At 44.9% G+C, this 25,816-nt stretch overlaps 1 protein-coding gene across 1 annotated transcript in view; it reads left to right on the forward strand.

The window, feature by feature from the left end:
* The window catches only part of GJA5 (gap junction protein alpha 5), a 297,542-nt gene that overhangs the window by 249,500 nt on the left and 22,226 nt on the right, over positions 1 to 25,816 (forward strand). The gene's annotated exons all lie outside the window — the stretch shown is intronic.

The raw sequence follows: 25,816 nt of genomic DNA on the forward strand, positions 1-25,816 counted from the left end.
ATACATAAAAAAAAATGAGGGAATGGCGTACCTTGGGCAACACCATATGTCTATGACATAACACAGGGCCAGGAAGCGTGCACTCATCGCATACGCAATGTGCAGCGGGCGTGATCCCATAGGTACATGACGTAATGCGCGGCTTGGTACTGCATAGCCGTCGGATACCAAAGTAGCAGCTGGCGCGACCTCATACGTATATGATGTTATGTGGGGACGCGGTGCCAGAAACCCGTCGGATATGAAATGCGCATCATTTACGAGTTTAGCAATATGGCGGCTAGGATTCGCTTGGTGATCGAGCTTGGTACACTACCAGTATGGGAGTGCAGTTTTTCACAAAAAAAAAGATATACATATTTTTGGGGGAAGATATAAAACATTACATATTTTTAAAGTAAAAAAAAAAGAAGTATAATACAGTTCCAAAATATTACAAAAAAAAAGAAAAAATATAGGTTTTATAAACATTAAAACATGAAATTAGCATTTAAAAAGCCTTTGAAATTCACTGAAAAAACCGTAGGTTTTACAGACAATATAGTTAGGAATTAGCATTTAAAAAACCTTTGAAATTCACTAAAAAAACATAGGTTTCAGGGACGTTATAGTTAGTTGGATATTTGACATATAAAACCAGAGAAATTTGCCTGTTATAGTTAGTTGAGCTAACTATAACTCCCGCGCCCGCAATGCACTGCTGATGATGTCACATATTACGTCACTCATGACATGGTCAGTGTCATCACTGATGACATCACTGATGACATCTCAAATGACATCACTCATGACATCACTCATGACATCATCGAGTGAATGTGTGTTTCTGTAAAGTTTAAATATGTTTTATATATATATATATGCCAAGGTGCATTGAAGAATGAATGCATTTACAAGTGCCTAAAGGGATTATTTCGTAGGTGCTTGATTGACTGTATAAATGAGTGATTGAACTTGTCTTACTGAATGCATGGGTTACTGACTAAATTGTGTGACAGTCTGTATTAGTCTCTCAGTTGGTGTGTTAGCAACTGCATGAGTTGCTTAATAGCTACATGAGTGTCTATATAGGTTATGGATTTGTTGTCTGAGGATCTGTATGGGTCCCTGAGTGTCTGTGTGGGTGGGTGGGGGGTATATGAGTCTGTGCATAGATGTCTGAGTGAGTTGTATGAATTAAAAAGTGCACCTGGAAAGGGCTGTATAGGTGAGTTAGTGTGTGTATGGGTGTTGGTGAGTAAATGAATGTCTCAGTGGTATATCTTTGACTAACTAGATATGTTTTAAGGCACTATATGTGAGTGTTGGAGTATATAAATGACTAAACATGAGACTAAGTTATTTGAAGAGTGGGTGTATAAATAAGTATCTGCTTCTATTAGTGATTGTATAAGACAGTAAATATGTGTTATTATCTGTATAAATAAGTGATGTGGTATGCATATAAATAATGGAGTTGGTGTGTATAACTGTATACATGAGTAAATGGGTATGTGGTTGATTCTTTGCATTACTGGCTAGGTGTGTGAGTAACTCTACGGATGAGTGGCAGAGTGTGACTGCATGTAAAGATGTATGAGTGCATATTATAGTCCTGTATTGATTTGTAACTACATGTATAAGTGACTGGATGGGTATACAACCTTGACCACGCATTTTTTACCACGCAATACCATTACAACGCAGGCATTACAACGCAAACCATTACAACGCATTGCGCTGGGGGGCGCTCTAGGATAGGGAATAAGTTTAATTTTCTATCCAACACCTTCCCTAGTGTCCACGGGGACTGGAGTTGGAATAGAAAATTATACTTACCACTATCCAGCACCTCTAAGCGCTATGCGTTGTAAAGGTTTGCGATGTAAAAACCGCGTTGTAAAGGTATGCGTGGTAAAAGTATGCATTGTAACGTCATACATCCGACTGGATGTGTCTGTGTAGACCTAGTAAATAGTGAGTGGTGTGTAGTATATGGCATTCTTGTGGGTATGGTTTCAAGAATTGTAGTCTGCATTTTAGAATGGGTGTATCAAAGTTTATATTCGGGCATCAGTATGTGCATCAGATTATCACGTGGATGATGTCATGAGTGATGTCATTTGAGATGTCATCAGTGATGTCACTGACCATGTCATGAGTGATGTAATATGTGACATCATCAGCAGTGCATTGCTGGCACGCGAGATATAGTTAGCTCATCTACCTATAACAGGCACATTTCTTTGGTTTTATATGAGTCAAATGTCCAACTAACTATAACGTCCCTGAAGACTATGGTTTTTTTTTGTGAATATATATATATAGAATTGGAATTTACCACCTAGCTCTTTTGCAAAAATAGTTAAATGGTTGGTCTCTCTTTTATATATTTTATATTATTTGACTTGATCAATAACTGAGAGCACCTTTCTGTATGTGCACTTTATTTGTAAATAATGCATTGGTACTCCACTGATTAAATCATGGTTTTGAACATCCTTTCATGTAAACAATGACATGTTCGCCCCCCCCCTTTTAGAAAATGTGCCCTATGTTATTTCTTTTTTTTAAATATCCTGTCTACTTTTTCGCTTGGAAATAATATGGTTGCACCTTTTTAACGATGCTTCATAACATTGCGAAAAAAGAGATTTAATGATTAGTGAAAACATAGGAAATGAAATGTTTTTACTCTATTTATAATTGATAGCATTGTATAGTACTCGCACTTTAATTACAAATAAGTTTATTTATATGGTATGACCAGATTATGCTCCAAAAGTGTGTACAACATCTATTAATGTACTTAACATGTAATGAAAGGAGAAAATGGCGAAAAAACAAAGCCATTTAGTAAGAACAGTGGGTTAGCAGTCTAGAAACATGCACAAGGGTAGAAACAAAAGATGGATCGTAATGAAAACCTACCACTTTAAAATGGCGATCTAGACAGCTGGACTCTATGGTCCAGTCGAAGAAATGGCGCCGAAACGCGTAGATCTTCCATATCTCTGCACAAATAGTGAAATGAAATAAATATTGAAACAGAAAATGATTGCCCACACCGGACTTTCTTCATGGTGCCGTGGTTGCCTTGCTGCATAAGGTGAAAGCACTGGTGATTGTGAAGATATATATATATATGTTCACATTTATATCTGCTGTCAGCCTCATGGTTAATATATTTGCTGAGCTATTAGCAATATCCCTATATATTCTATGTCAAGCTATGTAACTATCCCTGCATACCTGAGAAAGCTGTCAGGCCTGTGGTTGAAAATGGTGTTCTGGCATGTCCCTTATAGCAATCAGTCTCTGTGTATGCCACAGTCACATTTTTAGGCCTCTTTATAGCACTGGAGAGGAGGAGCTTCTGTATATGTATCTGAAATTCAGAAAATGAACAATGCTTCTGTTAAAGACGCTCTTGAAAGGCAAGTGACCTTTACCAATTCTTCTTCCTTCAAAGACCAGATAGCCTTGCAGTGCTAATCACTACACATAGTCCACATAGGACTGGAAATTGAAGATTCCTTTCTTTTGTGTTTCTATTCTTTTTGCTAGCTTAACTAATGTCACTGTGCAACTAAAATAATATGATGATTTTTACACATACACAATCTGAAGAGTAAGTGTCCTTCTTGATGATATTAGTGCCCTTCCTGGTGATATACAATTTGGCCTGGTTTATATGTAGCTTGCATGTACTATCAGGAAAGCCCTACCACACATGACAGTTCTGTCTCTTAGTTGAGCTACAGAAGAATACTCGAGAGGGTCACATATGTCCTTAATAGTAATGAATTTCTTTTTTAAGGTAATTATTATTCACAATAACAGGGATCTGCTATAAGCACTGCATTTGCACCATGATACGTTAATCAAATGATGGGCTTCTTTGACAAACAATATGTGTAAGAAACTGGGGTATCAGTTGAAGGGTGTGTGAAACCACTTCAAATAATAATCACAATCTCTGTCATGGTGAACAACTAAAGTCCCTAAATAAACCTGTGATTAACTCTAACTTACATACAATGTCTAAAGTATTTATGCTGCTCTCAAACAGAAATAAAGTGAAAACAGATCACAAGGAAAAATCCCAAATCAAATTAGAAAAATAAAATACATTAAAAAAAAAGGCTTTTTTAAATGCAAAATCTGTAAAGCGTGTCAGCAGGGCGAGAACAGGATAACTTACACAACTCCATGTAGTCCTAGTGTTATGAAAATAACCAAACTCCTGACTTGTAAAACTAAATTTGCAGTTTATGTTCTAGCCTGCCCATACAAATTACAGTATGTGGGTAGCACCAAATTACAGGTGCATAAAAGGATTTTACAACATATGAGGGCGATAACAAACCAGGATAATACCTACCCCGTGGCCCGGCATTTTAAAGCAAAGCACCAATCAAAGAATCAGGACTATGTTATAGACTACGTACCGCCCAGCAGAAGAGGGGCAAACAGGCAGCATAGATTGCGACAACTGGAAACCTGATACGTTTTAGAATTTAAGACCAAACAACCGGCTGGGCTGAACATAACTGAGGATTTATATACTTGCTTATGATCTCTGGGGAATCGTCCATAAAGCGAATTGTCTATTTATTGAATTAAATTATTTTATACAGAGCCTTTTTATCCAATATTTAATGACATTTTAGCATCATATATATTTATATTTGCATTTATGTATTTTTTATATATATTTTTGTTTTATATACTTATAGCATTTTATATATGTTTGCATTGAAGTGTGACGTTACTATGGGGCACATTAGGACATAAAAAGGGACCACCTGTCATAAGGGCGGGGGTCCCGTGGGCGGGCGCATCCCGCATGTTTAACATTGCGGCGGGCGGTGCTGAAAGCATGCTCAAAATGCATGTCATGCATTTCAATGCACAGCGTGACAGGCACCGCGCGGTGTTGGATCGTTTAACACTAACCGCCAATTTCTCAGAATAATGCGATTAATTTCTTTCTCTTGTCTACTAAAGCCCATTATCATTTTGAATGTATCCCCTGGGGTATTTGGCCTATATGAAACTACCACCGCTAATGGAGTGGATAATTGGGGTTGACTGGGTTTGAGTAAGTCTGCCCTGTGTAACATCTGACTTTTGGTAATCGCTGTATCAATGCATTTCCTTGTGTACACCCTCTCTAGAAATCTAGCTTTGCTAGCGTGTTGTGCTATTCTTAAATCCTCTGTGTTGCTACAGATTCATTTTAGTCTAATCATTTCCCCATACGGGATACTGTGTATGAGGTGTTGTGGGAGGGCACTGGCTGCATGCAGCACTGAGTTGCCAGCCGTATGTTTTCTATGTGCCCTGGTCTCTATTTTGCCATTTTTAATGTAAACCTGAACATCTAGAAAGCTTTCAGTCTCTGTGCTGATATTGGCTGTAAATACCAAATTAATGTCATTATTTGTTTAGACTGTCTACACATTTCTGTGCATCTGACGCGGTCCCGTGCCATAATAAGAACAAATCGTCTATAAATCTTAACCACATTTTCAGATTTCTCCGTAATGGATGTACGTTGTTACAACACATGCTGTTACAAAGCATGACATTACGATGCAAGTTTTACAACACAAGTCGTTACAGCGACTTGCGCTGGGGGGCGCTGGATAGTGAATAGTTTAATTTACTATTCCAACTCCAGTCCCTGTGGATAGTAGGGAAGGTGTTGGATAGTAAATTAACCTATTCCCGATCCTGGAGTGCCCCCCAGCGCAAGTTGTTGTAATGACTTGCGTTGTAAAAGTTGCGTCGTAATGGTAGTGCGGAGTAACAGTTGCGTTGTAAAGGATGTTTCCCCTCCGTAATACTGTCTCATATGTTTGTTGTAAAACCAGCTCCTCCCACCAACCCATGTGGAGGCAGGCATAACTGGGGGAAAAGCTGCCCCCCATTGCTACACTGCGTAACTGTTGGTATAAGGTACTCTGGAATAAAAATATATTATTATTCAAGCAAAATTCAATCATATTTATGAGCATTTTACTGTGTTGCTCATGTGGGGTGGGTCTTTTTCTGAGGTAGTGCTGAACCACCCTCATGCAATCTTTATGATTGATCCTGGAATAGAGTGCTGTAATATCCATAGTTATTAAAATAAAATCCTCTTGCCAATTGAAATCTTGAATTTTGGCTAGGAAATCTCGAGTGTCTTTTGAAAAGAAGGGAAGTTGCTGAACGTGCTCCTGCAAAAAATGGTCTACATATTGTGATGTTTTTTCAGTCAGACTATTCCGTGCAGATATTATTGGCCGTCCAGGGGGCTTGAGGGATTTCTTATGTAGCTTTGGGATGAAGTAAATGACTGAAGTTGTTGGTGTGTCATTTTCTAGAAATTTGTACTCATCCGCGTTGAGCATGCCTGCACTTTTCCATGCTAATAGTTTATTATAGTATGCATTATAAGTTGATATTAAGAAAGGCATGTCACTCTTGCGATGGCAATTTCGATCTGATAATTGCCTTGTGGCTTCCTCTAAGTACTCTGCTTTCTCCCAGATAACTAAGTTGCCTTCTTTGTCAGCATTTCTCAGCTGGGAATTGTTCTTTAATTTAGCCATGAGTTGGTGGTATTGAATTTCCTGTCAGTTGTTTTCTTCTTTGTTGGATCCTCTTATTTTGTGGTTTAGACGTTTTATTCCTGCGATGGTCTGTTCATGAAATATATCAATCGAATCTCTTGTCACTATTGGAGTGAATACTGATTTGGGTTTGAAGAGTGCGGGACAGTATTTGTTTTTCTGCTTCATTTAAATTAACATTGGCCAGATTGATGACCACGATGCTAGAGACCGCAGTACTTGTTATCTGCATTTCCATTTGCGTGTGTTTGGTCTTTTTTGTTGTTCTCCCTCGTTTGGCTTGTCTCAGAGGCGTTCTTAGGCATGTGCAAGCTGTGCACCTGCACAGGGCCACCCAACCCCAGGGGCCACCACGCCAATATATATCCTTAATATAATAATCCTCTGCGGATGGATACATATTTGCGTGGTGGCCCCTGGCAGGGATTTGGCGGCCTCCGGCTATGTTCCACTTCCAAACACCCTGACCCCGCCCCATCTTCACTGGCCTCCACGCTCTGCCCTGCCCGGATCCCCTCTTCCGGGGCCCCCTACCTACGCTCCCTGCCCAGGGCCGCCATGAGCCTAGAGCCGCCCCTGCTTGTCTCCTCTCCCGTCGTCTAATTGTGTTGTTTTTCCTTGTCTGGTTTGCTGGGGTCGAAGTCGTCGAGTTTGTTTTCGTTCTTCGCATAAAAAATCAAGTTCTTGTTCTAATTATAGTTTTGCCGGGACCTGCAATCCCCCTGTAATTTCTGGATTCAAGCTCAGTCTCACTCTGTAGGGCTGAACTTAGGTCTGAAGTGGAGGAGTCTACATGTTATTGCCAGTATTGGTTAAGGCTGCCCTTGTCTCGCTATATTTTGAGATTTTCAGAGAATCGTATTTCTTTGCAAAAGTAAAGATGTGGCCGCACTCATAATGGGCCTTTTCCCTGTGGAACTTGAAAGTCTTGTGTTCCTGAATTTTCTCCTCTTCTTTCCAGAGTCTTTTGGTCATGTCATCACGCAATTTCGTCTCCTCCTTTCTCTGACCCATCTGGCTTATTTAATCATTTAGCTTTTCTATTTGTTCCTGTAATTTCAGGCAATCGAGTTCGGCATATTTAACAAGTATCGTCACCAATTTTCTTGAGGACCCTAAATTGGTTTCCGCCCACTCTTTCATCATTCTTGGTTCCCCTTCCTGCACATAAACAATCATTCCACCCAAAGCAGGCCCCCTTGCACTATGGTGTAATGGTGCCTGCGTTGGCGCTAGACAGCTTAATTTAGCACCAGCACTAGGGGAAATGCAGGGGTGCACCGTATCTTTGTAAATACAGTGCATCCCTGCATTTTCAGAATGGAGGAGCATGTCGTTAGCAAGTTTTGCTTAACACCACGCTCCGTCATTCTGTTGTACATATAACCCTTTATATTATATCTGAGATTCAATAAATATATAATGGCATTAACAGTAGACTGAGATATTTGTAACAATAATTGTTGGTTTTATTAAGTGTTTGCACACTGGTTTTAATAATTAGTATTTACTTGTTCTAAGGGATGTATAATCATGCACCTAATTTGAACACTGCTATTTATATCTCATAGACATCTTTTTCTCCAAGCAGTTCATATAATGGATAGATTCTGAATTTTTAAACTATCAATTAAAATAATCTTTATATAATCAGGTGACATGAAAGCACTTATACGGCTGTAAAGAACTCTATTTTGTGAACCCTTTTTCCTTCCCAGGATGAAAAATGCATCATTCTGATTAATGGTCACATTAAGTGCATATATAACAGAGTGAAGCATTGTGGGATATGTTATCCTTAGTGTGCACTTACTGTTATCATTATATATAACAGGTTGACACTTTTGAAATGCATGTGTGGGTTTCTACTCACGGATGGTTGAATCTTGCTGCAAGTCACATGACTTTGATAAAGCCTTTGCATGTAGGTGAAACTAAAGTCAACAAGTAGCTTCAGCCACTGTGTTTTTTTATGAGCTTGCAAATCTTGCACTTTATGGGTGAATAAATAAATACTTGCACATCTCTGTGAACTGAGCTTCTTTGCTGGGTTATGGGGTATAGAATTCAAATATAAAAGGACCTGAGAGTAGCTCTGGGTGCCTTTTTGTTTTAGTGTGCTTGAATTGCACCCCAAAACTGTGCCCTGGCCCCTGTCCAACCTTCAGCCCGGGCATTTGGGGAGCAAGTAAGGCTCCTCCTCCACCCCGCAAGGCGGCATCTCCCCTTTCCTCCCCCATGCTCTCTCTTTCTTTCCCACACCACACAGAAGCCATCGCAGACATTTACCACATGCTTGTGTAATTCTAACCAGACAAAAAAGGTCCATACACTAATAAGAAAAGGGAGGAATGGCTTTAATATTCAGACAGATCAGACCTCAGGAACTGTGTAGTGCCTGTAAGACATCAGGGCTTTTTGCAGATGTCCCTCCACTTCTTGCCCCCATTTGGGCTACTAGATACTGGTATTTTGACACTGACAGTGCACTGAAGCCTGCTAACCAGGACCTAGGGCCAGTGATGTTATGGGTAAATTGGTCTTAGTAATCATGACTTTCTGTTTTTGTGAATTATTCTGACTATTGAACTCTTCCAATAAAAATATATTTTTAAATGTGTAAATTGGCAATCCCTATTTACAAGAACTTTGCCCCCCTTATGATTCCCTATTATATGGTATCAGTGGTACTCAGGACATGGTTTGTAGAGGGTCCCCAGGACTTGCAGCACTGTTTGGGCCACCCTGAGTGACCCACTACTGACAGCAAGCCAACCATTGCAGACTGCAGGAGCAGTGTAAATTGTTCCAGCTCAACGTTACCCTCAACATGTGAAGCAAGGTCTGTGCACTATTTTAAATGCCAGTTGCCCCTAAGGAAGGCCTCCTAAAGCCCAGGAGGTAGGGTGCCTTATATCAAAGGTGTGGACTTGTAAGTGAAAGCTTATATGGACCTATAGTGTTGTTTAGCATAAAAGAACACTATAAGTGATGGACAGTTCTTGGATAGCATGAGATGGCGCTGGGCAAACCCAAGGTTGGCAGCTCCATTATGGTACTGACTAAATATGTTGTGTTTATTATCAAACTATGTGCCTTCTTACCCCTGACATGAATCTCGTGTTAATGATGATGTGGCATGCACCCAGGTGACTACCTTAGAGGTTGCCTACCTGGTTGCCCCTGCTTTTCTGTGCTCTGGCTGGCAAGCCTACATTTCTGACTTTTGCTGCACCCAAGACAGGATTCTGACTTCCTGCCAGGTAGTGTGATCACTCCCAGGAGTCAGGAACAAAGGCTTGGGCAGAAAGGAGGTCACACCTCCCTCCGCCTAAGCAGGCTAGTGCCGTGGCATGGCACATCATAGCAGTAAGCTTCAAAGGCTGCACTGCCTCTGATATGCATCAAGGCTGACTCATAGGGGAGGAAGCAGCCTACCCTTGCCCCAGGCACATTTGCACCCGGACAGGTGGGAAATTAGCTACTCAAGGAGGTGTACACGCCCAGAAGGCTAGACACACCTCCAGGGTGAGCAACCTGGTCTGCACACTACAATTTGATTTCTACCATCTTTAGGAGTGGCAGAATAGAGGCTTCTGAGTAGAAAAGGGGACCCACACCCCCGGATGTAGTTACTTCAGGGTCAATCTTGCTGTAGGGATTGGCATCCCATTGGCTACTTACTCCCACACCACTCACTCTCCTAAATCGAGGATTTAAGGGACACCCATGACACCAGAACCTCAGTTTTGATCAACCTGCTTTAAAGAGTACAGAAGAATTGATTCATGTCAGCGACAACAGGACGTGCAAAAAGCAAAAGAGGGATACCCTGCACCTGTAGCAGGTAAAGAGAGAAAAAGGATAAAGAAAGATGGGTTAAAAAAAATTGTCAGCTAAGGTTTTTTTATTTTTTTCTATTTTTTTATTTGACTCTTTTTTATTTGTTACTGGTCTTTGGTCACTTTCTGTCTGTGACATGTGGCTTCTTGTATAATATTTCTAATCGTTCCCAGGCAATGATTTTGCCTTAATGAAGTGACCTCATTGATGCGAAACACGTGTTGGACCCCTTTGTTTCGGTGAACAATATTATCAACACATATTTTGATACATCTCAAAATAAATGAAATTGATATTCAATCAACAAGCTGTCCTGTGTCGTGTTAATTAGTTCCATTACATTCAATAGAACATACAAATGGTTGAATCACTGTTTCTTTACAGATCTCAGTCATAGTCTTTGTTTCCATGGGTCCACACACTTATTCCCTAATACATGGGGTGTAAATTGTAATTGCAGCAATTCCATGAGGAGGTTTCGGGTGGTGTTGGTAATACCAGCCTTCTGGAGACTTCATATGGAATTTTGCGATACTTGTAATCAAAGTCTGTGTGACTATTTAAACTTCATCCAGTTCTGTTCTTCAATTGACATACCACCACTCCTCACCTCTTTGTTTGAGGTTTTCACCTTCCTGTAATACTGCTTTATAATAAATTGAGGCAAAAAAGAAGGCGCTATGGGAAGTGATTCTTTTATTATGATCTATGTGGAAGTAAGCAGAGGAACCATTACCCAATATTTTTTATTATGTTTGCCACCATTGCTCATTTTATTTTGGGAGAACACTCCTCCGCCTGACTCCTCTCTTTTACCATTCCACAAATATTTAAATAGATTATGTCTAGCTCCCCTCCATCCCTGGTATGGCTTTTTTAGATTATGGGTATCTTTGTTACTGGGTATTGATTGTCACATAAGGCATTTTAAGAAGTCCAGATGAGGGACTACTGAAAAGAAAAAAGACCATTGTCAAAGCCAATAGTTCGCAGGAGTGAAACCAATTTGTTTTTCTAATGCTTTTATATTTTGCTTTGATAGCAACTACGAAAGCACACATATCAACGTTGGCCATCTTTTAATGAGTTTTAAACTATTACAAAATGCTTTAAAAGATGGCTGATGTGGATGCACGCACATCCACAGCTGCCATCTTTGACTAAGCTTGGCTTTCTGCCTTCCCTCTTTCGATGGGGCATATCATCAAGGGCAATATCGGCACTTTTTGCCGCTAAAGCAGCGATATTTTTATCACCCTATCAGCAAGCCGTCGCTAACAGCTATTAGCGACAGTTTTCTGACAATAGCGCCCTTTTTTTGCCACTTTGCATGTCAGCGATATTTATCGCTGACATGCAAAGTAGGCTTTCCCCACTAAAATGAAATGAATAATACCGCTAACACACCATCGCTCTATTGTCAATGCGGAGCCATATTCGCGAAGCGATGAATAAAGGTGAGCTAAGCACCGTTCATCGCAACTACTTAACGCCTGTAAAATTGTTTACTTAACCACCTTTAACATGGGAGATGGATTGTTATGATGAGTCCACGCTTGCCTATTAGCAAGCTTTTCAATATCGCACTCGCATTATCGCAGGATTTCTCCTGCTAATCTCCGCTATCGCTGGAATTCACATCGCATCTTAGCAAAGCGTTGATAATACGCCGCTAAGAGTGTGATGTGATCCAGTGATAGACGGCGATAAAATAAAAGGCGCTAAGCACGTTTTGCGATATTTATCGCATTTGCTTGCTAATATGGCCCTCTGTTCTGTAGCACGGACTCTTGTAGCATGAGCCACACAGGTGCTTTCCGTCCAGTTTGCCCTTAAATGAATTACAGGTTCAGGAATTTAATCAATCCATGTCCAAGATGCCTTTTCTAGCCTTCATCAATTTACATTATCAGCAGCAGAATATCTGACAAATCCCTCCCAATTTTAAGCATTGCGTTCTTTACATAATTCTATAGCTTACATTGAAATTCCTCGTTTTCTTTAAATTTATATCAAAGGGAGATAAAGAAATGTGTCTAATGTTCAGTCATTATCGCCCACTTGAAAGTCTCAAAATGCCTTTGGCTCACGAGCCCAAAAAAATGCAGAAAAGTATGCTTTTGAATTCAATTTAAGGGATCTTTAGAGTAACTTTCATGATAAAATCCCCTCTTTCCCACTCTCTCTCTACTGGCACCTTTTATTCCGTGTTTTGCAACATCTTTATTCTGAATGTTGTCTGCGGTCTGATCTTTAGAGCTGTGTCTCACTTCCACCTCACAGTCCTTTTATGTGAAGGCGGCTAACCCATGGAAATATTTAATTAAAAGAAAAAATATCTCTTTGCGAACTCATGAGATAAGGCTATGACGCACGAGTATTTTTGACAATCTAATAATACTTCCACCAAAAGCATTCCGGTACCATTATTCATTTCTATGGCAGGCTCGGAAGCCATGGGCCTTCTTATGCAGGATTTGCATGTATTACAGCAAACTATTTTTAAAATCTGATTCCAAACACACCTGCTCTCTGATTGGTCGCCTTTGGTCCATGTTTACTACTGATGCCCTTCCCTGGGAGTGATGGGTGGGTGAGGTAATGCTGCCTGTCTGTGGCATAAGCATAATAAAAATAAATGTAAGTGTATTTTGTGAAAATATCCTACATGCTGCCCTGCATACTGAACTTCTTCTGCTCTTGGCTGTCCTAATTATGTTTATGTTCCACTGTATTGTCATTTGATGCCTACAAGGGGGGCGATAGGCACTTTTCGCCGGTTTAGCGGCCGTATTCGGCCGCTAAGTGGCAAAATTCTATTGCCCTATTATCAAGCTGTCGCTAACAGCAGTTAGTGACATCTTGAAGGCGATAGCGAGCGGTTTGGGGCCTGCTTTGCAAGTCAGCGATATTTATCGCTAATGACATGCAAAGTGGGCGTACCCAACCCGTTAGCGACTGAAATCAGTCGATAACGTCGCTATCGCCTATTCACAAGGCTGGCGTAGCGATGGAAATATTCCCACTATCGCCAAAAACTAACGCCTGCTCTGACCAGTTCTTAGCCATGTTATCCAATGGGAGGTGGATAACATGGCTAAGAGCATTTTGTTATGTTATGTTATATATTGATTTGTAACGCGCACTGTTAGTCAAGACTGTCCTGGCGCGGAAGAGAGACATAGTGTCAGCTGAGAACAGTGGAGCTAGAACGCTTGCTGAAATAGATGAGTTTTGAGAAGTTTTTTTAAACTGGTCCAGTTCGGCGTGTGCCTCAGACCATCCGGTAAGTTGTTCCACAAGGAGGCAGCTCTAACCGCCAGAGATTGGCCACCTAGACGAACCCTCTTGAACCTAGGAATCACCACGTGTTTGAGGGTGGCCGATCGCAACTCACGTGTTGGCTGGTAGAACGCAAATTTGTCCCTTAAGTAGGATGGGCACGGGCCATGTAAAGCTTTGTGGGCCAGTACCAGGGCCTTGAAGCGCACTCTTTGGGCCACAGGAAGCCAGTGGAGCTCGCAGAGCTGCTTGCGCACGCTTAGCCTCCTGGGGATATCAAAGAGGAGCCTCACTGTCGCGTTCTGGACCACTTGCAATTTGCGAATCAAAAAGTCTGGTGCACCGATATAAAGGGCATTAGAGTAGTCCAAGCGTGAGAGTATAAGTGCCCGGGCTACTGCTTCTTTTACAACTTGGGGGAGGAGAGGGAAAAACTTCCTGATGGTGGTTAGGGTGCCAAAACATGTACCCGCCAGCCTCGTGATTTGTTCGCGAAAGCACAGATCAGGTCCGAACCAAATCCCCAGGTTTTTTGCCCTCCCACAGTCACCCTTGGGGCATGGTGATCCTTTGGGCTAGAGCGATTCTTTAAAGGCCACCGGGAATTGGCCGTACAGGAGTATTTCAGACTTGTCCTCATTACACTTGAGGCTGGCCCGGGCAAGCCATGCAAATACCGAGGACAGGCATTGCTGGACACCCTCCGTATGAAGGTCACCATCGTCCCATGTGAAGAAAAGTTGGGTGTCATCGGCGTAGGCCATTATTTTGGCACCCAAACTCTCCGCCAGGTAGATGAGAGGGGCCATATAGACATTAAAAAGCAGGGGGCTCAAGGTGGACCCTTGTCACTAATGCGAGAATATCGCTATATTCTCAGCGATATTCTCGCATTACGCCGCTATTGCTCGATATTTTAGCGCTATGGAGAAAAATGTTGCTAATAGCATGTTTTCTCCGCTAAAATATCCAGAGATAGGCAGCAATAAAAAAAAAGTCGCTAAGCGCATTTAGCGATAAATATCGCTAGTTGTTGGTAATATGCCCCATAATGTTTTCGCCCTATTTACAAGACAGTGCTAACATGCATTAGCGCATGTTTGCTGCCTTTTTACTGACGCTTCGCTTTGCATCTCTAATGAGATGCAAAGTGGGCATTTCCACACATAACAACATGTAAAATATCGCTGACTTCACGTCGAGATATTTACAAGCATTGCCCTGAAACACATAGCGATAATAAAATCCACGCTAACCGCGGTTATCTCCGTAAGCTAACATCTGATAATTTTCAGACTTAGCCATCTTTATTAAGGGGGGTGGATTGTCGTGCTATGACCACCAGGGGATATTTACAAGGTTTTCCCTATTGCTGCAAGAATATTGCTGGATTTCAAGCGATATTCCTGCATTTTGCCGCTATTGCTGGAATTTATATCGCGTTGGAGAAACCCGTTGTTAATAACGCGCTACCCAGGCGATACATTCCAGCGATAGCCGGCTATAACTGAAATAGCGCTAAGTGCGCTTAGCGATATTTTTCTCTGTTTGTTGGTAATATGCCCCTAAGTTCTGTGCAGTTTGTAAGAGCTCGTCATTGGCCCTGGGGGCATTCCGCGTGTACCTGGTAGCATCCATGGTGGGTGCTGTCATTCACCAGTGGGTTGTTGCCCCAGGGTCTCAGGGACTATTGCACTTCAGCAGCATAGCCAAGGCACTCCCTCTGAACAACTGACTATCCAAGGGTCCCTCGGTAGAGGAATCAGCGCTAACTTCGACATGGCTATAATAGGAAGTTCAGAATTCAGTAGTAAAACAAAATAAAATCAATGTCCAATCAGAGCGGTACTGTACTTAGTGGGTGCCCGTGCAAGTAACCGCAGTGAACCGGTGAGGCGGGAGTGGAGGGTTGGAAGTGACATACGATGGGTTAGTAAATCTGGACCTATTTGTTTTTTCAAACCAGAAGTCAAATGTAGAGAAATTGGTACGGCGACTCCGGCGCAGCTTCCTCGACTGCTCCGTGCTGCACAACACATGGGCTTGAACATGACACCAGTGATTCCTCACCTAGTCTACAAGCACACCACAAGTAAGCCCCAATGCACAAAACCCAACCAGGTTACAAACCACAAAACACTGCAAACACACAGAGGGACTGACAGACATCTATTATTAGATACTGTGGGCCTCATTTATGAGGCTCCTTGCGCCTCCGGGACGTCACTTTTTTTGACGTTCCGTGGCGCGTGATATTTATCAGGCAGCACTAAGCCACTTTTTTGGGCTTAATGCTGCCTGATAAATATCAGTACCTTTAACACAGTGTTCTGCGTTAAAGGGGCGTGCAATGGGTTTTGCTGGCGGCGTTCCCAGCAACGTCCATGGCCTTTTGACACTGCCTCAGATTTACGAGAAATTGTAAACCTGAGGCAGTGCCAAAAGCTTACGCCTCCCTAGGGGAGGCGTAAGAAAGGCACATCGAGGAGAAATATCTTTATTTCTCCTCATTTTTCCTTTTTCTATGTGTTTTGCATTCTGCAGCACACATAGAAAGAGGAAAACGCCTCTTGTTATTATTTTTGAACGAAAGGTTTCCCTTCCTGTACAAAAATAATCATTTCTGCAACACAGGCACCCTTCTACGATGGTGCAAAGTGCCTGCTCCGGTGCATGGCAGCCCATTGTGTGCCGGCGCAGGGAAAAAGGACTGGAATACACAGTATCTTATAGATACAGCACATTCCTGCCCTTTTCTTTTGCCGTAGGGCAGTGCAGCAGGAAGGCCTGCTGTGCTGCCCTGCGGCAAAACCTTATAAATGAGGCCCTGTGTATTTTACTCTGAGTGTGGTGGTAAGACTTCTCCACACATGGAGAGCAGGTAAAAAGATCTTTGCCACTGAACCATCCACCGGCTGCTGTGGGGGAGCATGCAAACCCTGGACGAGATTTACTGTCACACAACTCAACTCAGCAAGACAACTTGCTGCGCTGCATGGCAGGGGGAGAGCAGGAATGCCCCATATCTTCTAAGATATCATGCATTCTGCTCTCTTAGTACTGATGCACTTAGTGGGGCCTAGAGCCAAAGCAGTCACCCTTGCCCCATGGTGCAAGGTTGCCTGCGGTACAGGCAGGACTGTTTTGTGCAGAAAGTGACAACTGCCTGTACAAAAACAATCCTTAGCGGCATTTTCCTCTTTCTATGAGTGCTGCAGAATACATCACACGTAGAATGGGAAATAACAGGGAGAACTAAACATATTTTTCCTCATGACCCCGCTGCTGGGATGGCATAGCATTTTGATGCATACCCAGGTTTACTATTCTTAGTAAATCTGGGAATACACCAAAATCCATGAGTGGATGGATGGGACGCCCACGCTTCTCCTGTGGAACACCTTCCCAACGCAGAGTAACGCAAGGCAGCAACTTGCACTGCCTTGGTTACTCTAGATTTACTAAGGTACGCAGAGCTACGCAAAGTGACCTCGTGTGACTTGTGGATTAGTAAATCTGACTTAAGGGCAATGCAAGCCTTGAGTAAATGTGAGCCTTTGTCTATAATTGTCTGTTTGCTGGGGACAGTCAAAACTGAAATATTAGCAAGTTTTATAGGAGAAAATAATAAGGCAGGCAGAAAAAGTCAAAGAGGGTGGCACTACTCTCCTTGATACACAAAACTAACATTTTTAGTATGACTTTATGTTTCAGGGAGACCTATGATTGGTTGCTATATTCCCTAGTTCCTTTCAGTTGGTTGTTTTAAAATAGTATTTATGTAGTTTTCACACAATTCTTATTTTATTCGTACTGCTTGTCAGAGCAGGCAGTCTCTTTCGGCTTATTATTTTGATTAGTTAGTTCTGTTCGGTCTATTTTAAAAACATGTCGGAGGGAGGAGCCAAGATGGCGATCGGAGCAGACGTGTAGGCTCCCGGCTCTACCAGCCCTTGAGCCCCGCACCGGCATCCTGCTTTCTATCCTGATGGATTTTGGCGGTGGAACGTTTGGAATGATGTGCTGACTCTTTCCGTGTTTCCCCGAGATCTCAGCCTGCCCGGTGACCGGAGATATTTGCGGGGTTGTCCGCAGCCCTGAACCCTCGCCTGCACCGCCGCTCATCACCGGACCTCGGAGGCTTGGTGGCGGCCGGGCTACCCGCGTAGCGCCGAGGACTTGGAAAGGGTGCCGTTCTCACGGGACGCGGTCCTGACTACACCGTCTGCTGCTATCTATTGCAAGCTGAGCCTCAAACGTGCTTGCTGGGATGAGACGCTTCGAAGGTGCGGAGTCTTTGTTTGGAGCTGGATGTGCGCAGCATAGGTCACCCGGCCATCTTTGTTTGACGTGGATTGCCTGCTTGTTTGTCCCAGCTTTCAGCCTGATGCGAGGCGGCTCTAAGTGACGGGCGCTCGATTGCACTCGACCCTGGTGGCATCGGAGACCTGGACTGGCGCTGGTTCGTGCCGCACCTGCCTCGGCTACTACACAGGATTGTCGACACCATGGCTTTGTCTGAAGACTCGTGGCAGGGGGGAGATCGCCCATCCCTGCCCGTGGACTGTGCCACCCTGCCTGCGCTGTGGACCAGCTCGCATGCACCTTTTTGGGGTACTGAGACAGGGGGGCTGCAGCCATCACCGTCATGTGGGTCCATTCTGGCCGCCCTGTGTGAATTCCGATTGGCGCTGCGCAATGGTTTCCACGTATTGGGTGAGAAAATTGACAAAATGATGTCCGATCTGGGACAGGAGCGCAATGTCGGTTCCCAGCACGGCTTGGACTTGCCTTTGCCGCTTTTTGGGGATACAGTGTTTCTTCATGCCTACATTGATGATGTGCCTGTTACTAACTCTACCGGCGCCCGCGGCCGGCCGTCTGCCCGACCCGCCTGTGATACTTTGTTTCCCCCTCCTCCGGGGTCTGACTCATTGTTGCCTTCAAAATCGCTATTGACTTGGGAACCGGCTTCGCAGCCTCTGGCCCCCTTGATGGCTCTTTCCTTGTGGCCTTCGCTCTATCCCCTGCGGAACCTATATTCTCTGAATGCCCCGGTGGAACTTTACATGGTGGACAAGGGACTTTATGGTGATTGTCGACGGCCATTTTGCGCGCCTGAGTCATCTCCTTCTTCTACGCGGCCATGTTGTTTCTTTGTGTCCGGGGGAGTGGGCTTCCCTAGGGAAGTGTATTCAGAGTTGCATCCACGATTGGGTCAGGGCTAGGCTGCCTTTCTTTCCTATCGACTAACTGGCTGACGGGGACCGGATTGGGACTGTTTTGTACAGGTTTCGGGCGCACACTGCACAATGACTTTCTCCACCTGTATTAGCGTTGCTATTTGCTACTGTATTGGTGTGTTCAGGGTGGGAGGTTTTGTGGACTGCGATCTGACTACCCCAGCTCTGCTACAATGTCTTTAGCCCTAATGCAGCCTATAGTCTCGCCCTCAGCTTTCATGGAGCCGCTGATACAACATCTGGTTATCCTGGCTGACTGCACCTATTCCGTAACGACATCGATGACTTGTATTTTGCAACGCACTGCCGCTTTGAATGCGCAGCTCCTTTTGTTTGGTGGCGCTGTTTGGGGCTGGCGACGTCCATCTTGTCTTGGGACTTCTCCTTTTTGTCGAGTGCGGCCATTTTGTCTCTTTGTTTTAGTTGGGGCGGGCCCTTTTGGGGGAGCCATGTTCTGGGACACGTTTGCGCACTGGCCAGGGCTAGGGGGCATTTTTCTCTACGGACATGTGCTTGATTGGCGGGTGGGGACTTGAGAAGGGGCGCTTCTTCTTCATTGTGTGTTGCTGTTCTGTGAGATGGCTTTCCCCAATCTCGCCTGTGCTTAATGCTGTACGGTGGTGTTCAGGGGGGAAGATTTACTTGTGGCTGGGGTGACCGGGAGCATATACCCTTGGCCCTCTTCTCAGTGATGGCAGTGCCTGGAGGGGTTTTATCGTTCGGGCCAGGGCGGTGGGTGTATTCCCCGTTTGTTTTGCTAGCTCGGCTGGCGGGGACCCGGACTGCTCCGCATTTTGCTATGTTGATTGCGTTGAATGTGCTGATTTTCCCCACTTGAGATTGTAATTTCTATGTCCTGTTCTTTACTTTTGCTGATGGGGTGGCGGGGTTTTGTGCTGGGCCGGGGATCTGGGTGTGACTGCTTCTGACATTCTTTTGGTTCTATGTCTTCCGCATCTACTGTTCTGCACGGCGTAGTGGTTATGTATGGCTGGGGAGTCCGGGAGATCTGATATTGGGTGGGCTCCTCCCCACCTTTCTTTTTTCTTTTTCTGGGAGTAGTGGATTGGTTTATTCTTTTCTTACTCCCTATATTTCAAGTGTGAGGGGTTTTTCTTTCCTTTTTTCTTCCATTTTTCTTTTCCTTCCTTTTTTCTTGGTCTGTATTTCGGGTTCTTTAATGGGCGACAGACACTCTGCCGGGGGGGGGGTAGGCCGTAGCCTCCGCATTGGTGTAGGGTGGGGGGAGGGATCTATTTTTCTTCATTTAGTTTCTATGGGCCTTATTTTTTTTATTTTTCTGCGCTTTCTTAACCTGTTTCTGTTCTGGGTCCGTGATAGGGGTTAGTGGGGAGGGGGTGGCGCTGTAGGTGGTGCGTACATGCTGGCTGTTTATCTTGTGGTTTTACTTTGTACCGCCATGTTGCTCGAGGTCTTAATTTCTGTTGTTGTTTCCAGTGGTGATGCCGCCTGCCCATGTTGTGATACTGTGTATGGACTCAGTTCTCCTTATTTCTTATTCTTCACTGATTTCTATTTAGCTCGGGGTAAAAACAACAAAAAAATTTAAAATTAACCTTACACACTCCTTTTTCTCGGTGGCATGATTCTATTCAGTGTACCGTCTGACCAAAGCCCTGTGGCAGAGGGCTGAGGTCTAACGCGCTGAGCGCTGTAAAGCATTATTTTAACTTTTGTCTTGCCTGCCTTCCTGCTGCTGAGTGCTACCAGCTCTAATCTCCATTTATCCCGCTGATTGCGAGCGGTGAGTGGCACACTTTGTGTTTTTACTTCCCTCCCCCACCCCGCCCTCCTGACTCCTCCCACCTCGGCGTCATCGCCTATTTAGGCTTCGCCCACTTTTGCCTCGCGTCTGACCAAAGCCCTGTGGCAGAGGGCTGAGGGCTAACGCGCTGAGCGCTGTAAAGCATTATTTTAACTTTTGTCTTGCCTGCCTTCCTGCTGCTGAGTGCTAGCAGCTCTAATCTCCATTTATCCCGCTGATTGCGAGCGGTGAGTGGCACACTTTGTGTTTTTACTTCCCTCCCCCACCCCGCCCTCCTGACTCCTCCCACCTCGGCGTCATCGCCTATTTAGGCTCCGCCCACTTTTGCCTCGCGTCTGACCAAAGCCCTGTGGCAGAGGGCTGAGGTCTAACGCGCTGAGCGCTGTAAAGCATTATTTTAACTTTTGTCTTGCCTGCCTTCCTGCTGCTGAGTGCTAGCAGCTCTAATCTCCATTTATCCCGCTGATTGCGAGCGGTGAGTGGCACACTTTGTGTTTTTACTTCCCTCCCCCACCCCGCCCTCCTGACTCCTCCCACCTCGGCGTCATCACCCATTTAGACAGGCCTCATGTGTCAGCGCAGCGGACGAGCGCAGCGGGCGCGCCGGAGTCCGCGCCAGGCCGGGCCCAGGGCCTAGGGATGTGGATACTACCATCTCCTACTCATCCCCCGCCTTTATGCGCCTCCGAGCTGCTGCTTGCCCTCTATCGTTCGATACCTGGACGCGGATTACTTCACTCGGAATCACTGGTAACCTACCCCCTCACCTGGGTCCGCTCACTCCCCCCACCTCTCCCACTACTCCCGAGTCACAGATCCGCCTACTATATTTGAACACCCGTTCTTTAGTCAGGCATCAAACTGATATCTTCCATCTACTTACAACTGAAAGGCCTGACGTCCTTTTACTCTCTGAGACCTGGCTTACGGACGACTCCCTCCCGGACATATTGGCAGCGCTACCTCTTGACTACTGCCTGCTCAACACCAACCGCCACGGGGGTCGCCCTGGAGGGGGGGTCGCAGCAGTAATACGAAAGGACATTCAGGTTATCACTCCCACCTCCATGACTTTTCCCGATGTAGATAACCTAGTCTTCAGTCTTGGTACCGAGGTGGGCGCAGTTACCTTTGTGGTACTCTACCGCCCCCCCCAATCCATGCCCTCTTTCCCTGCGCTGTTTATTGAACAGCTTGCTAGCATTGCCACTTCTTCCCCACGCATAGTCATTGCCGGGGATTTTAACTATTGGTTTCAGCACAGGGACGCTGGTCCCCATGCTTTTGAATTGTTTGAAGGTCTCTCGAGCCTGAACTTCAGCCAATTAGTCACCTCTCCCACTCACAGTGGTGGCCATATACTTGACCACATCTGGGTCTATGGGGTGAAGCCCTCCCACCCGCTTATTACACCTTGCGTGTGGTCGGACCACCGCCTTATCGACACCACCATTTCTGTGGTTGGTCAGATTAGGATCCCTCTGCGGGAGGGTGGCATGGCTCGTAAGTGGAAGGCCGTTGATTCCTCCAAACTGCTAACTCACCTGTCTCATACACGCCCCCTCTCCCTCAATAACCTCGACATTAATGAGCTAGATGGGCAAGTTTCCAGCTGGCTTATATCAGCCAGCGACATCTTCGCCCCATTAACTAAGTTCCCCCGCTCTCGCCATAACCATTCACATAAATGGTTCACTCCTCATCTCAAAACCTTACAGTTAGAACTTCGTCAACTTGAACGCAGATGGAGAAGAGACTACCGTCCGTCAAGCAGAGATATTTCCGTGGCAGCTCGTAATAGGTACAAATCTGCTATCTCTGCCGCCAAGAAAGCCTATGTCTCCGAGCGCATCCTCTCAGCCCCCTGTAAGTCGAAGGAGATTTTCAGGGTTTTGGACGAATTTACGTCTGACTCCAGAACGCTCTTGTCCCAGGCCCCTACCCAGGAATCTTGCAACGCACTTAGTACCTTTTTTTTACAAAAGATTGTTTTGATTAAGGGCACTATCCCGGTCACTTCATTGGATGCAGACTCTGTCACATCCCCCCATAATGCTTTTTCTATTACCCAGCTCCCTCCACTAGACTCCCTATCTTTAGCCAACCTGGCTGTCCGGATCAAGTCTGGCTCTCCTGACGACCACTGTCCACCTTCCATACTTCGTGACATCTGCCATTCCTTACCTGACTGCATCCTTCCTCTGCTCAATTCCTCTCTTCTCTCCGGGACGGTACCCAGCTCCTTCAAGGAGGCCGTTCTAGTGCCCCTGCTGAAGAAGCCTGGAGCCGATCCTGCCGTCCCGGCTAACTATCGTCCCATCTCCCTCCTACCCTTTCTCTCAAAAATCCTGGAAGCCCATGTCACTGCCTGCCTCTCGGGGTTTATCGAGAGTTCCATCTTTCTCGAGGCCAACCAGGCCGGCTTCCGTCCTTGTCATTCTACGGAGGCTGTGATCCTGGCTGTCCTAGACACCTTGAGAGACGGAGCTGACAAGGGTACCTCCCAGGCCCTGGTATTATTAGATCTGTCGGCCGCTTTCGACACGCTGGACCACAACATCCTTCTCCACCGTGTCGAACAGGCCGGCATCCAGGGCCTGGCGCTGGCCTGGGTGAAATCTTTCCTCATGGGGAGATCCCAGTCTCTCAGCCTAGGTACATTTAGGGCCCCTAGAGAACACCTGCCTTGTGGGGTCCCCCAGGGCTCCTCTTTATCCCCTCTTCTTTTCAATCTTTATCTTCAACCTCTTCTTTTTTCTTTGAGGCAGCGGGACGTCCGCGTCTTCAATTACGCGGACGACCTACAACTCATTTTCTCTCTAAACTCTCCCTCTGCTATTCCCACTTTCCAGGCAGTTATGTCCCATATCTTTCAGTGGATGTGTCAGAACCAGTTGAAATTGAACCCAGGAAAGACGGAGCTCCTCCTGCCGGGTAAGAGCACCGTCCACTGGGGTCCACATTTCTGGCCGACAGAGCTTGGCACCCCTCCCACCCCGGTAGCCTCGGTGAAAAGCCTCGGGATCACTATTGATGCTGGGCTCTCCCTGGGGCCGCAGGTGGGGACAGTGGTCTCCTCCTGCATGTTCCAACTACGCAGGATTAGGAAGGTGGCCTACCTCCTCACTCCCGATGCCTTGCTACAAGTCATCATGGCCCTTGTTCTCTCCCGCCTGGATTTTTCAAATTCCATCTATTATGGTTTGCCCAAATGTTCCATCTATAGGTTGCAAATCATTCAAAACCAGGCGGCGAGACTGGCCCTCGGGATTCCGAGGTGGCAGTCCGCCAAACCCCTTCTTGTCAAACTACATTGGCTCCCGGTCAGCCTAAGAGCTGCCTTCAAGGTTGGCTGTCTTATCTTCAAGTCTCTCTCTGGTTCTTGCCCCGCTTTTCTGAAATCCCTTATCCGACCCTACTGTCCTTCACGTAACCTTAGATCACTTCACCTGCATCTCTTGGTGGTCCCCTCCTTTAAACTCTGCAGATCTGGGGGTCGTAGATTCGCTTTTCTCGGCCCCAAACTTTGGAACTCTCTCCCCCTCCCAGTTAGGACCTCCGGCACTCTTATCCAATTTCGCAAATCACTAAAATCCTGGCTCTTCCCACAATCCTGCTAAATCCCCTCTGTTTCCTCAGCACCTTTTCAGCGCCATGATACCTCCGGTGACAGTGCGCTATACAAAATTCCCTTAACATAACATAACATAACATAACATACCGTCCATTGCTTGTTGCTATGTCATCCGCTGCCGCTGAGGATATGTATTGCTTGCACTTGTGCTTCAAAAGTATCGTAGCCGGCCTGATGGTTGTGGGCCCGTATTTGTTCTTTTCTTCATGCACAATAAAGGTTTTGAAAAAAAAAAAAAGAAAAAACATGTCTTTGTTTGGTTTATTATCATAATCAGTTAGTTCTCTTGGTAATGTTCTTGTATATTCCACTTTTTCCTTCCCATTTCTTGCAGACCTATTTTTATGGCATCATACCAAGGCAGCCAACCTTTCCTCTTCTGCCTTATGGCCTCAGGATCATCAGCTCCTCTGCCCAATGAAGGTTTATTCCTTTCTTTAGGATCACTTACGTGCCTTATATGCCTTCGATGATTTAAATATGTCAGCTGCATGTTTATCTCCCTGAGGGATTTCAGCATCATATTCTGGCACCTTCTTGGCAGGAGTCCTTCAGCAGAGAGAGATTGCTCTTGGTGTATAGCCATTAGGGCTTGCAGACTATTTTTTTTATACTGCTCAATGGTGATTGATCTCAAAGGGCTATTTCCAGATGTTCTCTTGCTGGACAGCCATGACATCTTGAAGGTGTACATCTTGGTTGGTGGTCCTGGTTGGTCATGTAGACCTTCAGTGACTTATGAGTGTTGTTTCCATTGTCAGACTCACATCTTATCAGGCCTGCTACTCGACCAAAGAGGTGGGATAAGGAAGCTGAGACAAACAGTCAACGGGGTCCCCATTGGTGTCCCCATTGCAAGCTGCTTTTCTCCCCCAAAATGGTTCTCCTGCAACTGGAGGAATGACTTTTCGATAGTTAGCCGTGATGAATGAAACAGTGTTATTAGTGCCCTGGGGTCAGTATAAATGGATGGCTATATAAGTTCAGTTGAAAGGTGGAAATTATGACATCTCCACATCTAGGAGTGCAACGTCTATGGGAGAGTCTTAGTCCTGCTGGTGTAGGTAACGATACTACTCTTCTGATGTCTTCCTGAATTATTGGTCCAAGCTGATGCACAAACTCTCCTTTTAACATAAATCCGCTCTAACAGAAGACTTTTTTTGTGCAATCACATCTTTCAGGAGCTATGTGCCCTGTGTGTCTATGATCCATTCTCTGTGGTCCATAGGACAATGTCATATCAGGAGCACTTAACATCTTTGTTACCAAGCAGCAAATATTTATTCCATTCTTCTTTCCTCACCAGCACAAGTCTTCAATTGGTAAGATGTTGTACCACCTTGAACACCGGTGTACTCAACGTTTCTAGTCTAGGATGTGTTCAACAGATTACCTAATTGTCACTGTTGGTGGCAAAGACATT

This window comes from Lissotriton helveticus, chromosome 8, assembly GCF_964261635.1.
Source record: "Lissotriton helveticus chromosome 8, aLisHel1.1, whole genome shotgun sequence".
Classification (NCBI taxonomy): Eukaryota; Metazoa; Chordata; class Amphibia; order Caudata; family Salamandridae; genus Lissotriton; species Lissotriton helveticus.